The 15,363-nt window shown below is 31.6% G+C and overlaps 1 protein-coding gene and 1 long non-coding RNA gene across 2 annotated transcripts in view; one reads left to right on the plus strand and one right to left on the minus strand.

Moving 5' to 3' along the window:
* The window catches only part of LOC141458935 (uncharacterized), a 52,988-nt gene that overhangs the window by 30,271 nt on the left and 7,354 nt on the right, over nt 1-15,363 (minus strand). The gene's annotated exons all lie outside the window — the stretch shown is intronic.
* LOC141458028 (uncharacterized) lies at nt 7,487-8,110 on the plus strand. The gene is made up of 2 exons (XR_012460710.1): nt 7,487-7,894; nt 7,971-8,110. It is a non-coding gene; the product is annotated as an uncharacterized lncRNA (long non-coding RNA).

The raw sequence follows: 15,363 nt of genomic DNA on the forward strand, positions 1-15,363 counted from the left end.
CAGCCCTGCAGTCTGTGGTTCACATTTCCTGTCTACCACCTCCCAATTATGAAAATATGCCCAAAATGAAAAATATGAAAAAATATGTACATATTTTGATTAAATATGTAGAGATATTTATTTATTTTAATCAAATATGTATAAATATGCGATAACATCCAAATATGTGGAAATATGTGAAATAAAAGTAGACTCAAACGGCTTAAAAAGTGTCAGTATGAATACTTCTAGTTGAAAAACGTCTGTAAATTGCCTAGAAAAAAATATGTAAATACATACGAATCCGTTCCCTAGTCATAACTGATTGATCTTTTTAGTACATTTGTAGTATCAAACAGATTTAATGGAACATGTCATCAGAGTAGAGACTAATTAAAACAACCATCAGTTCAACTTTGACGCATATTTACCTGGAAATGTGTGCTTCCAAAAACGGTGACGAAGTTTTTAAGCCTTTGGCGATGAGCCCAAGAAGCCATTTAAGAACTTTTGTAAATAGTAGTAAATTACTACAATTAGATACTAAAGTTTGGATGTTAACCTATATTGAAGGACCTGTTAGCATAAAAGTAAGTTTATAGGCCAAGCAACACTGCTTACCCAGAACAGCAGGTCATCAAAGATTACTTCACTCTCCATATAGGAGGTGATTAATTATTCCCAGCGAACGGACTATGATTGATTCCACTAAAAGTGTCACGCTGTTAAGATGGTCTATCAATCGTGCAAGGAAACCCCACAATAATTGCGGTATGATGAATGATTCGTGCCGATCCACGTTATGTTACACTATTTTTAGTAAATAACGATAAATGAGAAATTTTGCAGTATTTCAAGGTTAAAAGATTTTTGTTTGTAGAATAAAATTGTATTGATAGCCTAATCTTATAAGATTCTTGAGTACCAGGCAACAGGTAGAAAGTGATTGCTTTTAGGCGATTTGAGGTCTCGGGAGCTTATTGCTTTAAGCTTACTTGGGGAAGTTTGAAGCAAGGGCTTGATTAAAGGATTTGTTTGGAAATGTGGGATCTATTGTTAATAGTTATGGCCAAGGATTTGACGAAAAGAATATTCAGATCTACATGGTAGTTAAGGATTCATACATAGAATCGGGAGTTAGTAAAATGAAGTAGGTTTAAATATAAATGTACATTTATTTTTTAAATTATCTGAAATTAATTATAAAAACTAAAAACCAATTGATGATTGGCTTTAGCAATTAAAACAATATTCTTCCCTCTAAAATATTTTGCTGGCTAAGCGCCACTGTTTCTCAGGTTTTAGGTATTTCATGTAAATTTTACTCTAATTTTTAGTTTTTATCTTCATAGACAACTACGATATATGAAATAATTATTTTGTAGAATTTTAATCAGTAATGGATCCAGAATGTCCGTACCTAGGATGAAATCTATAGAATGTGTGGGGAGCCTGGACATATTAAATGGATCCATTTTTCCTATAGGTTAACTCGGCTTCAGCCAAGGGCCTCAAGATCAAGAGGGGCCTACATTCAAATTGCTTTGCAAAATTAAAATTACACTATTCTAAAAACAGTGAACACTAAAACACTGTTTTAGTGATGTATCAATGTAGTGATGTATTTTATTATCTCTCATGTAATTTACTAACTTAAAAATGGGAGGTTAAAGGGCCTCATAAGTGGAATAGCCTAGGGCTTCTTTTCATCTAAATCCGGCCCTGAATGGACCCTACATTGCTAATGTCCATTGTTAATGACAATGACTATAATTTGTCTAAAGCAGAACAAAAGAAGTATTCAATTAAGAATTCAAAATTGGCGAGGAATCGGTCAAATACGTAAATACAACAACTAGTCTTTTACAGTATTTGCATCTCAGTACGGTTTTTGTAACTCAACCAACCTGCATAGCCACGCCCTGAAAAGGACAATATATTTGTCGAAACGGTGGCAAAAAGACGAGTTGTTGTTTTTATTTGACCGTTTCCTCACCAATCTTGAATCCTTAGTTTAATAAGTTACAGTCACGAAACCTACATATATATTCAAAAGAAGTATTGTTTTGACTAGAAGTTTGATCTGTAATGATAAGTGGAAACCTAATTATTGTCAACATCAATTCATATTGGCCATACAGGGACCGCATACCATGTTCGGATTACCCGCTTATCTCGTAGATTTGCCCTGGACGCTTCCATTGCCTATCAGAAGGTAAGTGTCCGTGTTTTTATGTGATAAGAAAGGGAATTTCAAGGGCTGGAAGAAGACAGAGATCTCTCACTCAAAAATCTTGCCCTAAAACTTGTAAATACAATCTCCTCCATCTACATTTATGGTGTGAATTCTCTCCGCTAGTGAGTGTATAAAGTAGACTTAATGTTCGTTTGCCTCTACGCATTTCTGTAGCAAACACAATTCAAATTTATAATATATGTGGCAACTTAGAAACTACTGCATTAATTTCTACCATAAAATACATAGAGACACTTAATGGGAAAACAAAAATTTCAGTCATATTTGAGTAATTTTATTTTTTCTAAAACAAAAAACACAAAAAAAAATTAAACTAAAAAAAAATGGAATCCCGTTTTTGAACATAAAACTGATGAGGTTGTTGTTGACACGATTATGCCCTGTGGCAGACAGATGCATGTAGTAGCTATTTGTTGAGAAAATATTACACGCCATAAAATGGACTATAATTATATTCTAAAACTACGCTTTGAGCATGCACCCAGCCTTATATTTTGTTATAGCAAACATTTTTAATATTAAAACAACTCTTGGAAGAATGCTAATCTACATCTCTTTAAATAATTATTAGTTGGCAGTTGTAGCAATGGTGATTTGTTCCAAACTTGAGCAAATGATCTATATCTATCTATCTTTCACCTAAACGTACCATCAACTCTCTCTTCACCACTAATTGTGCACTAACTATGCTGTATTAGCTGGTCATAATCCATGGACTGTTAATATCATTCTGGATAATGATAAATTCATAATTATGTCCATATTCATAATTATATCCATGTTAATTAGCAAATAGAAATAACAGCTTTAGTTTTAGTAATAATATGTTTATTCTAATTTGAACAAACTTAATTATTTAGGACTACTTAAATATATACTTTAACTAAAAAGATTATTTATTAAACTTATATATTTTTTTAATGTGTAGGACTTTAAATGTATTTAAACCAGTTATTTCTTTTATAAAAAGTACAGCAAAAAAATCTTTTAAATTATGAATGAATAATGGTTGAATGGCAAGGTTGGGACTAAATAATCGTACATTAGGTTGTGATCAGTACAACCTGACATCCTTTTAATCAGAAAAAAAGATATATATATATATATATATATATATATATATATATATATATATATATAAAAGATAGGTTTTCAAAGAAGAGGCAGATAAAAGTTGATTACTCGTATATATGAAGATATTTTGTTTTAAAAGAAATAGCATTGCTGCCAGCTAAGTTAAATGCTGTAGTGCAGACCTAGCCTAGCCTCCATCCTTCAGAAAACATTTCTCCTATACGTCATCGAAATGACAAAAACCATTATAGTTTGAATTACATACATTTTTCTTATGTTTACTTGTATTTTGTTAGTCTAAAGATTTCTCTTTCTCCTTCGGAGAAGTCTCTAGTAATTCAATGATTATTGTTTTTAAAATTAATTACTTTAACATTTTAAGAGACAATTTCACTAAAAATTTTATCCCAACTTTACTAATTTAAATTAAAATAAACTTTTGTATTATAAGATTAACTTCTTTACTTTCCATGAAAATTCAGTTTCAAAATTTGATATGAAAGCAGTATTTATCTCTTTTAGCGAACAGCAATAGAAAAGTAAATAATAGAAACAACAAAAAAGTTAAATAATAATAACTTCTTTCCCATGGCTACAAGCCCACATTTGGTCATTATAATGTCATTTGTTTTGAAGAGGTTTTCATTCTTAGAGGACATTGGTCTCCAAATTAGGTCTTTCTCTATTTAAATATCATTTCTAAAATAGGAGATTTTTTTTTTTTGGCACAATCAGACTGTTTTGGTCTTTTAGACAACAGAAAGCGCGCTTGTCGCTTGAAGTAAAAGTATGGAATATCAATTCCATATTATCTCAGATTTTTGTTTTTTAATTTTTTTTCTGAAGTACTGCAAACAGAAATTTAGTCACGTCTCTAAAATTTTGTCTTTCTGAAATTCGCGTGGTTCAGATCGTGATATGTGAACGTAGAGTTACTTTTATAAATTCCTCCAAGGAAAAATGCTACTGTGAAGAAGCATTGGCCTTTAAAAACGCTTTGTTTGCGATTAGTGTAAAGTCTGGCGCGAATATAATTCTTTCTTACTGCAATTTATGAAACCAACTTTTTTAGAAGCTTAGACTTAGCTTAGAAAACAGCTAAAAACCAAATAATGTATAAAATAAAATAGCATTTCATTTTCTTCAATTATGAAATTTTTCATAATTGAATTCACATTAGCATTATGAATTGAAAATGTTGTACTATCATTTCATACTTCAGAGGAAAGCCTAGTTTCACTTTTCCTCTAGAACGCTTTCCTGGGAGAATGTTTCAAATAAAAGTTATAGATCTTCAGGAGTGCGTTGGGAATATAATAAAATTCAAAGAAAATCGCTGGAAAATTCCCCCAAAAATTGATTTCGTCATTCATACATACAACAATTAGCTAAAACGTTTCTTTCCGACACAGGAGACCACAAAATGGACATTTCTTCTGTAAACTCAAAATAGAAAATAAGTAACAATTAGTAACAGGGCTTAAATATAAGAAGCAAAAGAAGAAAAATTACACTTTACTAAGAATGAGATGTTAAGAGTTATCAGAAATTATAAAATAAAAGATAGAGTGTTGATATGGTTTCATATTCGTTGCTGGATCAACAAAAACGTTCATCTAATGACGGTGTGAATTCGTAACAGCGTTCCTGCTTGCTGACATTGTACATTGCCAATTCCTTTTAATTGATAACATGAACATGAACTGAGGATAATACATGATAGGACTGAGGATAATACAAAGGAAAGTAGGATATGTCTTCCAAAATACGGTGGAGAGGTAACCTACATCAAATTCCAGTAATATCCATTTTTAAGAAAAGTTCTTCATATTGAAGAAAGAGCGGAATGCAAGGAAGTATTGCAGTATTTAGTATGGGCATTGACGCTGACAATAATGCACTTATGACTCAACCTATCAGTTAAGAGGCAACAAGTTTACATTATAAATTTGAGGCTTCTTCGGAAAAAGGTTTCTCCTTGCTGGAAGAAAAAGTCGTGCGAATATTTCTCACTAGATTCTGTTTTCTCCCTTTTTTCAATTTAGTTGCTGCTAAAGGAAGCTAGCAATGAGGGCATCGTTACCTTTTGTTGGTTGGTTTGTGATGGTGATTAGTAGCGCACGTGTACGCTTCACTGAATGGAGTAACCTTACTGTTTATTAAAATCCTTGCGCAACAAATTGATGCTGATAGATGGTCGGCATGGTATAAACTCATACACCTGATAATAATTAAACATCTATTTTCCTTCCTTCTCAAAAGTACAGTTACTTATACCTAAAAAATTGAACCTAAGTCAACATTATCTTTACACTTAAATTACTCTGAGTGTATAAATTATGCTTCTAGTTAACAAACACATTGTTTCATTTAAATTAAAACAGTTAAAATTAATAAATCACAGAAATATAACGACCTCCAACAAACAGAAATGTAAATTAATTTCCAAATATTGGTAACTTATAATAAATGTTGAAAAAAGGAAATACATAGGGTTTTTCTTTTGTCTTTTCATCCTTATAATGGAGGAAAGAAATTTGGCTAGCGAAACAAAACACTGTCCAATTTTTAAATGAAGCATGTCTAATGCTTACCAAGTCAAACGAAAAAAACTCCGGCGGTAATACGTGAGAAGCGAAAAGCACTGGGGATCCAGAAATCTTTCAATTTTCCCAAATTTGAATAGAAAGAAAAAGAAGCAAGAAAAACAATTTAAAAAGATACCCAAGACGTAATTTTGTTAATTCGTGTTGTTATTCATCTTTTGCAATAACCTTCATAGCTGCTAACCAGCTCCACATTGACGAATTGAGTAGTTTTTATTTTCTGTCACTAGGTGAGAAGCAGTATTGAGAAAATTATAATAAATAGGTTCTAGTGAACTTAATTATTTTTTTAATTCTTCTTTCTTTTTTTTTTAACTGGTAAAATCGTTTTTTCTCCGCTCTTGGTATGAACAAAAAGTTTTCATTTTACGGTGGAGAAACGATCCAATAAAAATACATCTCAAGTTTCAACTGAAATATCCTTTTTTTTTTAGACCTAGATGGTCTATTGGACAGAACGCCGGAACTTTGGTCTAATATTTTTCAATATAAAATCAGCAAAAAAAAATTATATATATAAAAAAATTGGTTGAAATCGGATACCCTAACAGTGTGGTCTTACCTCTGTAAGTTGGGTCCGTTCACCGTACCTCTTCCCCCCTTGTCTTTAATAGATTCGCCACTACACCACATTCATTTTTTGAAGACTACACTTTTAACTTTAAGAAAAGTAATAAATTTAGAGCTAACTTGTAAGAGAAATTTGTTGTAACTGTTTACATCAGATATTTTGTTTCTCTGGCCGATACTTAAAACTCTTTCGCAGCTTCTGGGCGAACATAAACACAAATAAAAAGACGATATACTGTTATTGTTACAACGTGCGCATGTAAAACGAAATTAGAGTATTAGTCCGATCTTAATAGCATTGTACGCTTCATACAGCAATAAGACTGAATGCGGTTTCAGATTTGGTGTCAAATTCAATGGTATATTAAATGTACTAGTGGTTATTTAGTGAGAAGGCATCCGATCCAAACTAGAGTTCATAACGGTAAAATAAACTATACACTTTAGTTATGCCAACATTGTTCTCATTGCCTTAGTTATTTTATTTTTTTAATGCACTGAAATAAATTATTTATTTTTAAATGCTAGTTTTTCCCTTATAATTATTTTTGGGTAATCATAATTCTGTTTTGAGTTCATGGACAGACAATCACAAAAGATCTTGCTGGAAAAATCTGCCAAACTTTTTCTAGCATTTCTCATTAACCAATAGAAGCATATTTCTTACGTAATGAAGCAAGTTTCAGAACCATTTTACTGATCTAGGATAATATTATATTTAGCCACTAATGTTAGTACTGAAGATTCACTTATATTTTCCTGGAAAGCATCGGGAAGAAAACAATCGAAGTGGCTACAGAGTTAATAGAGTTATACAAATTACAGGAGCAATTAAATACAAAATCCTTGTGTTCCCAAATTTACGAGATGATGACATGCGACATTCATGAGTCTAATATTGAAGGAGAAGGTGTTGGTCATAATTTGAAGGAATTTAGAAGTTAATTTAATCAGAAATGTGATTATTTAGGGTTTTCTGAAAAGTCTTCAAAACAAATCGAATCGTATAACTTGCTGGTCAGCTGTTGCTGTAGATATTTTCTCAAGTTGTGAGGTTCTGTCTAGGTTTTCTATCTTAATTCAATTGATCTCTTTGCGGACATAAGACAAATAACACAGAATATGAATTTGTATTATATTTTTCAGTGCTTAAACAAGTTTACTACTGTTAGTTTCCAGACAGGTACTTGGTATCCGACCTATAAAGAGGTGAATAGTTACTTCAAACAAGCTACTGTGTTATTGTAAGCGAAGCAATCAGCAGTGAACATTGAGGGAATGTGAATTTACTGTTGAAGCATTGAAGATTTAAGAAACATGAACAGAAATCACATTGCTTCTTGAATGGAAATGTTAGTTAGCCACTTCATTCAAAGAACGCAACATCTTTATAAGGAGTATTTTCAAGGTTAGTTCATTAAAAAAGGCTAGTAACCTTTCAACAACTGAATAAAAATGTTCAATGAGAATTTGTGTTAATGCAGAATGAGGGTAGTCAGGTGGATGCGATTTACAAAAATTCTTGTATATTTATCAAAAATTAAAATTTAGTGTGAACACTCACACTACTTTCTATTATTACCACAGTTTACGTAAGTAAATTAAATTTTCATAAAACTTAGAATTTGTTCTAAAAAGTATACGATATAAGACTTCATTATTATACATGTTCACTGTAAAGGAACTAATTTCGAAAGAAATTACTAAAAATAAATAATTATTCTAATAGTTAAATAGCTAGTTAGAAAAGCGAAACTTTCAGTCTGCCGGATTTCTTCAAAATTGAAATTGCGATTACATATTTAATCTTTATTAATTTCTATTGGGGATGATAAGCCCTTACATAACACTTTAGAGGATAATCCATAATCCAGAAAAATCATCTTAATCAAATGTTTCCGAAATTAAAACATAGAACTATTTGTGCACGATAATTATACGTATCAAGTTAAAAAGAAAAATTTTACGAGCGTTTTTATGAAAAAGTCTGAAAAACAAAACAAAAAATCGAATAGGTAAAATGATAACTCAGCAAGACATAGTTTAACCGAAAGCTTTTTTATTTTTAGCGTCTCTTGGTGGCACTTAAGCGAAAATTTTGAACATTTAACTTTCTGCTATTGTTCGTCCAATTCTTTCTGCAAACCAAAGGCCTTTACAGAAACAGAGTCCTTCATAGTTACATTTTAATTTGTAAAAAAGATGCTTTTATACCCAGAGATTTAAAAACGAATAATTGTAGTGGAGTCCAAAAATCGAAAATCAAACTGATTACGAGACGTAAGGAAAAGTAAAAAACAGTTATACTTTATTTTTCTAATTATGGTTCTTTTACAGAAAAATTATATAAAAAAAAAAAAGATCAGGCTAAAGTGTAGTGTATATTCAAGCGCAATGGGCACAGACAATTGTCAATTGAATCTCTTGTTAGAAGAATCCTAGTACAACCTCTTTCATATTATTATTCTCGACAAGCAATTTATTATATAAATAATTCGCACAATTGAGATAGAATTCACAATCTGAAATAAGCTGAACTTATTAGCTCTATTTATTAACTACAATTTTTACACCTACAATAAGACTCGGAACAAAGATATTATAAAGGAGATTATTGGCCTGGTTTAAAATACATTAGCGTCGTAGATAATTTAAAGAACTGTAATGTCCTGTAGTAGGCCAAGAAACGTCGTCGGCCAGGAAATCAATTGAATCAGGTCGCGGAAAACACTCCGGCTTGAAATCATCTGGACCACTTCCCCCTTTTTTCTTCTACTGTGACATAGTTCATTTGTTTTCTGATCAACTTGATTTCTCTATGGAAAATATCAACACTCAAAATATGTTTATATTATTTAATATATGTATGTATACATATATTATTATTATATAATAGTGTATGTTCATAATGTGTGAGAAAAAGAGATGAAGAAGAAGGAACTCAAAACAGAAACTTTGAAATTTTCTGAAGTAAGATTGGGTAGCTTTTAAAAGGCTCTAACGATAATTATTTCGATAAAATCGAATAAAGATATTGTTGATGAACTTATCGATTCTTCTTCTATTTTTTTCAAAAATAGGAATCCATTCTTTTTTTGCTGCTCTCATACGTCCGTTTATTTACTTAACGCAGCTCTTTGCTAAACAGTGGCATCATAGTAAAGCCATATCCTTTTTAAGAACTAATTTTGGTTCAAAATTAATAAAACACACGTTAAATGTAAGGCGTGCACCATACTTCCATGCATCAAATATAGTTCCAATTTCAAAGAATGCTACTTACTTTATAATGTAGTTAATAATTGTAATTAGTCATTATTTATATATTTATTTTGTACAGGCAGTTAACCGTTTTCATTAACTGATTCTCAAACAAGTTGCTTAGTCTCTAAAGTTAAATTATCAGACTAGCCATACAGCTATACTTAAAAATATTTACAAATATAAGAAACCCAGTAACTAAGAAAATATAATTAATAAAATGTAAACAAACTTGATAACAACTAAGATAACTTGAAAACAATAATTAAAGTTATCTGTATAAAACAGTACAAAGAATATAGATACCACAAATAATAATAAAATACACGGAAATTAAAATTATTTGATCTTAACTTTGTTTAAATGTTTAACTTATAGAAGAAAGTGTTATTTTTTTTATTTTTATTTTTTTCAAGAAATACAAGATCATGGCAGCAATGATAGATATTTGTTTGCTGTCCTCATAATATTTATTACTATTTTGATTAGTATTTATTACTTAGTGAAGCTAGTGAATGTAGCAAGTGATTTTGCTGTGTAGGATATTTAAATCACTGGTTGTCCAACAGTCTAATGAGAAACGGTAAGTCTCTGCTACGCAACAAGATTAAAGGAATGACTGGTTTAAGATGTCCAGTAGGTCATTAAAAGGTGGAATCTTTTACGAAAATGTCACAAAACGTAAGAACTTCTTCCCCCCTCTCCTTACAGCTAACAAGACCGAATTTAGAACACCACAAGTATTTTTTTTTAAAGCAACGTATGGGGGACTCTGTTTCATTTTTCCGTGTAAATAAGAAAAAATTATTTGCTATAATTTTTCACCCTGAAAACATTTTATTGCCAGTGACAACTCTATTTCTGAAATTGAGCACAACCACAATATTTACTCTGTTAGATGTCAGTGAAAGCAATAAATAAATAACGAAGTGACGCTGTCTCACGCGTTCCATTGTTCACTTCCTTTAAATAAAGAAACAATGACCTCAAGTGACTGGTACGTGAGTATTATTAAAGTTAGTATTCTCATGATAGCATATTTTAACCGTAAGCAAGAATTATAATCTTATCAAACAACTTCTTTCCATAATTTAAGAAAATAATAATAATAAATATTTTCATTTATGTAACAGTGGTAACCTCCAACCACCATATATGGTTCCATGTTTTTGTTTAGATAATTTTTAATCAGAAATTTGTTTCTGTAACACAGATTTTTTGATCAGTAATGCTGCTACAGGATAGATATAAATCAGTTGGATTAAACACTGTAGATGTGTTTAATAGGGAAATACTATCAGAAGCCCGAGATTACTGAAAAAAAAGAAAGAATATTTTTAGCTATCTTCATAGTTACGGGGCGGGGACCTAGTTCTTCAGTCTCTCAACAGATAGAGGCCATGTGTCAGAAATTAGATGACAATATCTTCCAAGTTATTGGATCAACCGTGTTCTAATCCTGAATATTGAAACGCTCTTAGAACAATCTTAGTTTACCATACTCGTTTCTTCCTTTAATGTTTATTGCATATAGAAGGATAGCGTATATTATTTAAATTATTATTTGTACTTCTAATTTCCATACTAATTTTTATTCATAGTTTACTCGAGTAATAAGATTGAATTTATTTATTGTTCACACCTAATTTGTGGTAAACTTTCTGAAGTTCAGACTGTATGAAAACGTTATAGGAAAACTCTGATGTGAAGCAACATCACTGTTACTGTTTTCAATATTCATAATTTTGTAATGTAGGCTTTACATAATGTTTCAATTTCTGAAACATTCGTTCGTACTTTTGAAATTTGTAAACAACAAGATATTTAGCGGCAAATGGCGCTTACTTTACCTAAAGATATTGTCAAAAAAATATTGTCTTATATACGTACAATAAGTACACATCCTGAAGAAAGCAGTTTCTATCATTGCCTTATCACTTTACAGATTCAGATAATCTTCTACTTCTTTTTTGCGTCGTTCTTCATTGAGGAGACTTTCCTCTCATAAAAAGAAATTACTATAACTAAATATAAAATGATTCTTAAAAGAATATTGCGTTTTTGGGGATTTCCAAAGCGAGGAAGTTTGAGGTTAAAAGATGCCAGTAAATTAATTACAATCCCCATTTCTCCAGCTGAACATGTGCTTTATTTTTGACTATACAAGGTGTGGCTATTAAATAACGAGACTGATGCTGCTGCAGAAGAACTATGCATGCGCCAAATCCTAAAGACCGACAGCTGTGCAGCGTAAAGCCTCTTCTCTTTCGATTGCAGCGACTCACGTGTTTGTAAAGAAATTTGTCTGACCGGAACCGTCGTTTGTGTAAGAGGTGTTAGTTTCGTTTTGCCGAAAACATGATACTACATATGTAGAGCAACCAACGAATTGTCGTGAAATTTCACATGAAACTTGGTAAAACTGCTACTGAAACTTATCTTTAACTAAAAGAAGTTTATGGCGATGAATGTTAATCATGTGCGCGAGTTTTTTTGAGTGGTTCAAGCGTTTCCAAGATGGCCGAGAAAACGTCGGAGATGATGACCGCCCGGGTCGCCCTTTCACGTCCAAAACGGATATGAAAATATAGATTATAATTAATCAACATTACTAGCACGTGAGGTGCTTGCTCAACTCCGTGAAAGAGTAAGGAAAAATCGACCCGATTTGTGAAAGAACAAGTCATGGGTTCTCCATCAAGACGTTTCTAGCCAAAGTACAACATCCCAGTTTTAGGCCATCCGCCTTATTCGCCTGACCTGGCCCCATGTGACTTTTATCTGTTCCCCAAAGTCATATCTGCATTAAAAGGAACACGACTGCAGTCCTTTGAAGCTGTGACAGAAAAAGCGGCACGCGTCATGCAGGAGCTCACAGAAAAAAGACTTCCATCACTGTTTCGAACAATGGTAAATTCGCATGGAGCGTTGTAGGGATAGGGGAGGGGTGTATATTGAAGGTGATAATAACTAAATATGTATAAATTTAAAATAAATTTTTTTATAGCAATAGTCTTGTTATTTAATAGCCACAACTCGTACTTTGTCAAGAGACTTACAAGGGGACTGTCATATTCAACTGAGGGCCTGAACATACAGAGGTCAAAACACGTTCTCTCTAGATTACTTGGTGCCCGCCCTAAAATAAATAAACTTGATGTTTGCTAACAATAGGCTGCATGACATCTCCTTACTTCCGGACGAACGGAACTTAAAATGTGAAGAACTGCTAAATGTTGTAACTTAAACAATATCAAAATCTTAGCCCAAAAAAACGCCCCACTTTTATGTATCCAACTGAACATTATTGCTTTCGTCACCACCCAGGCCTAAACAATTTTCGACAGATTTCACACTAAGCTACTATCTCATTCAAAACTTTTAGCCCAAAGCCTAGCTTCAAACACTCTCCGTGGAAAGCCCCAAAGCCACATAAAAAAGCTGGCGCCCCTATGGCTTTTTAGATAACTAACGGTAAGTAACCAGTAATGATTGTCAATTAAGTACATCAAGCAGGTGTATTCATTTCAACATATTTACTTGTAATAATTTTGGCATTTGCAAATAAGAAAAATACAGATAATAAGAAAATAAAAAAGTTCTATGTATATAATTTATTTTTTACTGTCCCTGAGCGAACTGAATAAAACTACTACCGAATTATGATAATAAATGGAAAGATCATGCTAATAAAGTATAAAGATTAAAATACACATTAAGGTTGTGTTTTATGGCCAGCGGAAGTAGAAATAGTCACGGTGTTTCACACCCACAGATATAAGTAACAACACCGTAATCATAAAGCACAACAAATTACTAATTTAATTGATAACTGTTCCATCATAACATTCTAGGAAAACAGAGTTCCGTTAATTAATTCAATGTTTTAAGTAGAAGAAAAAAAAAAAAAAAACCTCCATTAGTACATTATTATACTTTTTATCATTGCTTTAATATTAAATGCTGAAGAGAATTAAAAATCTTGACTCAATGTTTGCATCATTCGCATCAAGCCTAAGTAAAATTTATAGCGCTGCTATAACAAAAATAGGTTTTAATTAATCATTCACGCTTACATTGCGATTCCGACTTCTAACATAATAATCTCTAATTACATATAGATTACAATATAGAGTAGATATGAACTATAGCAAGATGAGGATTATCATTGACAAGAACTTTAGTTTTTGGAGGTAGATTTCAGTTTCCACCTTACCAAATTTATAAGTCAGAATGAAAAAAGATGTTATGTATATATTTATATTAATCATTAATAATAAAGTAAAATAGTTGCAATTTTTTTTATTAAGAAATTGTATTTATTGCCTTTAGTTACTCCAAACTACATGTATGGTAAGACATATTTTGATCTGCAGGTTATTTTGTACTCTAAGGTTACATTTCAAATATCCCAGAGTTCTGAATTAAGAAGAAGACATTCTGGTTTGTGTACAGTGGATTAGTTTAGCTTATAAACCCTGGATAAACTGCAACTAGCACGTCGGGTAGAATTGATGATGTCTATAAAAAAAACTCCTCGAGATTTACCTTCTACAAGCAGCTAGCTACAACCTGTATATACTTTTTTGCTCTTCATTACGATTAAGAGATTTGGGGTTCAGCCAAAAGCTACCAATATCTATAGAATCCAATTATTCCAATCAAAAACACTCCGATGAATCGCCCTTAATGTTCCATACTTTGTTTCTAACATTACCTTGCTATGGAGTCTTCAACTTCAGTTTCGTCAAAGTTGGGAGAAATGGTAAGTTATCTACTGAATACTTTTTGAAATTTACTGAAAGATCTTGCTGCTGCTATCCATTTCTAGAGCCTTGACATGTGGTTTTTTTTTCTGGTTCCATTGCATGAGTAGGAATTCAAATTGAAATTAGTATTAGCAATGCAGGTGCAGAATACGTGCAGCTAGATCTTCTCATCTTTATGACAATCTAGATTTAAGATTATTCTAATCTGGTCTTTCAGGAGTATCCATTTACTTAAATGTGTAGATATGCACAATGGTTCGATTACCTGACGAGAAGATAGGTTTTATTTACAGTAATTTTTAAGAGGAATTCATCGTAGTAAAGGAATTACATCAACTATCCGCCTCCCTCGCGTTATCTTGTTGGCTTCAAAAGCCAACGCATGAAAAAAATGGACAATACTTAACAATATTTATAGTATCAAAAAGAGATAATTAAATTTGTTGTAAATCTTCAATGCTTCAAGAAGTAAGGTATAAAAGAAGCGGAGTTACACAATACAGATTTTACTAGTCCAACCTTACTTTGGAATTTGCTTTAATTTTTTTTTTTGTAAATAGTTAATAGTTACCCTTAATGCTATAAACCTGGATGAACCAAATAATTGTCGGTAAACAATACTTTAGAGGAAACTCTAACGGAACACCTAGATTCTCTTAAAATTAAAATTATTAGGAAAATGTGTCAAATTACAGTTGTAGTTGATTGCACAGTAATAATTAGTGCATTCAGTTAAAAAAAAAGAAAAAAATCCTAAAAAGTGTTTTCAGTAAAATTAGTAGTTTATTCAGTAAATACTCCCTTTGAACCGAATTGAAGTATTATTTTTTTAAAAATGTTAAATTTT

The sequence above is a fragment of the Rhodnius prolixus genome, unplaced genomic scaffold (assembly GCF_049639745.1).
Source record: "Rhodnius prolixus isolate KJV_2025 unplaced genomic scaffold, Rpr scaffold_5, whole genome shotgun sequence".
In the NCBI taxonomy this organism is placed as follows: Eukaryota; Metazoa; Arthropoda; class Insecta; order Hemiptera; family Reduviidae; genus Rhodnius; species Rhodnius prolixus.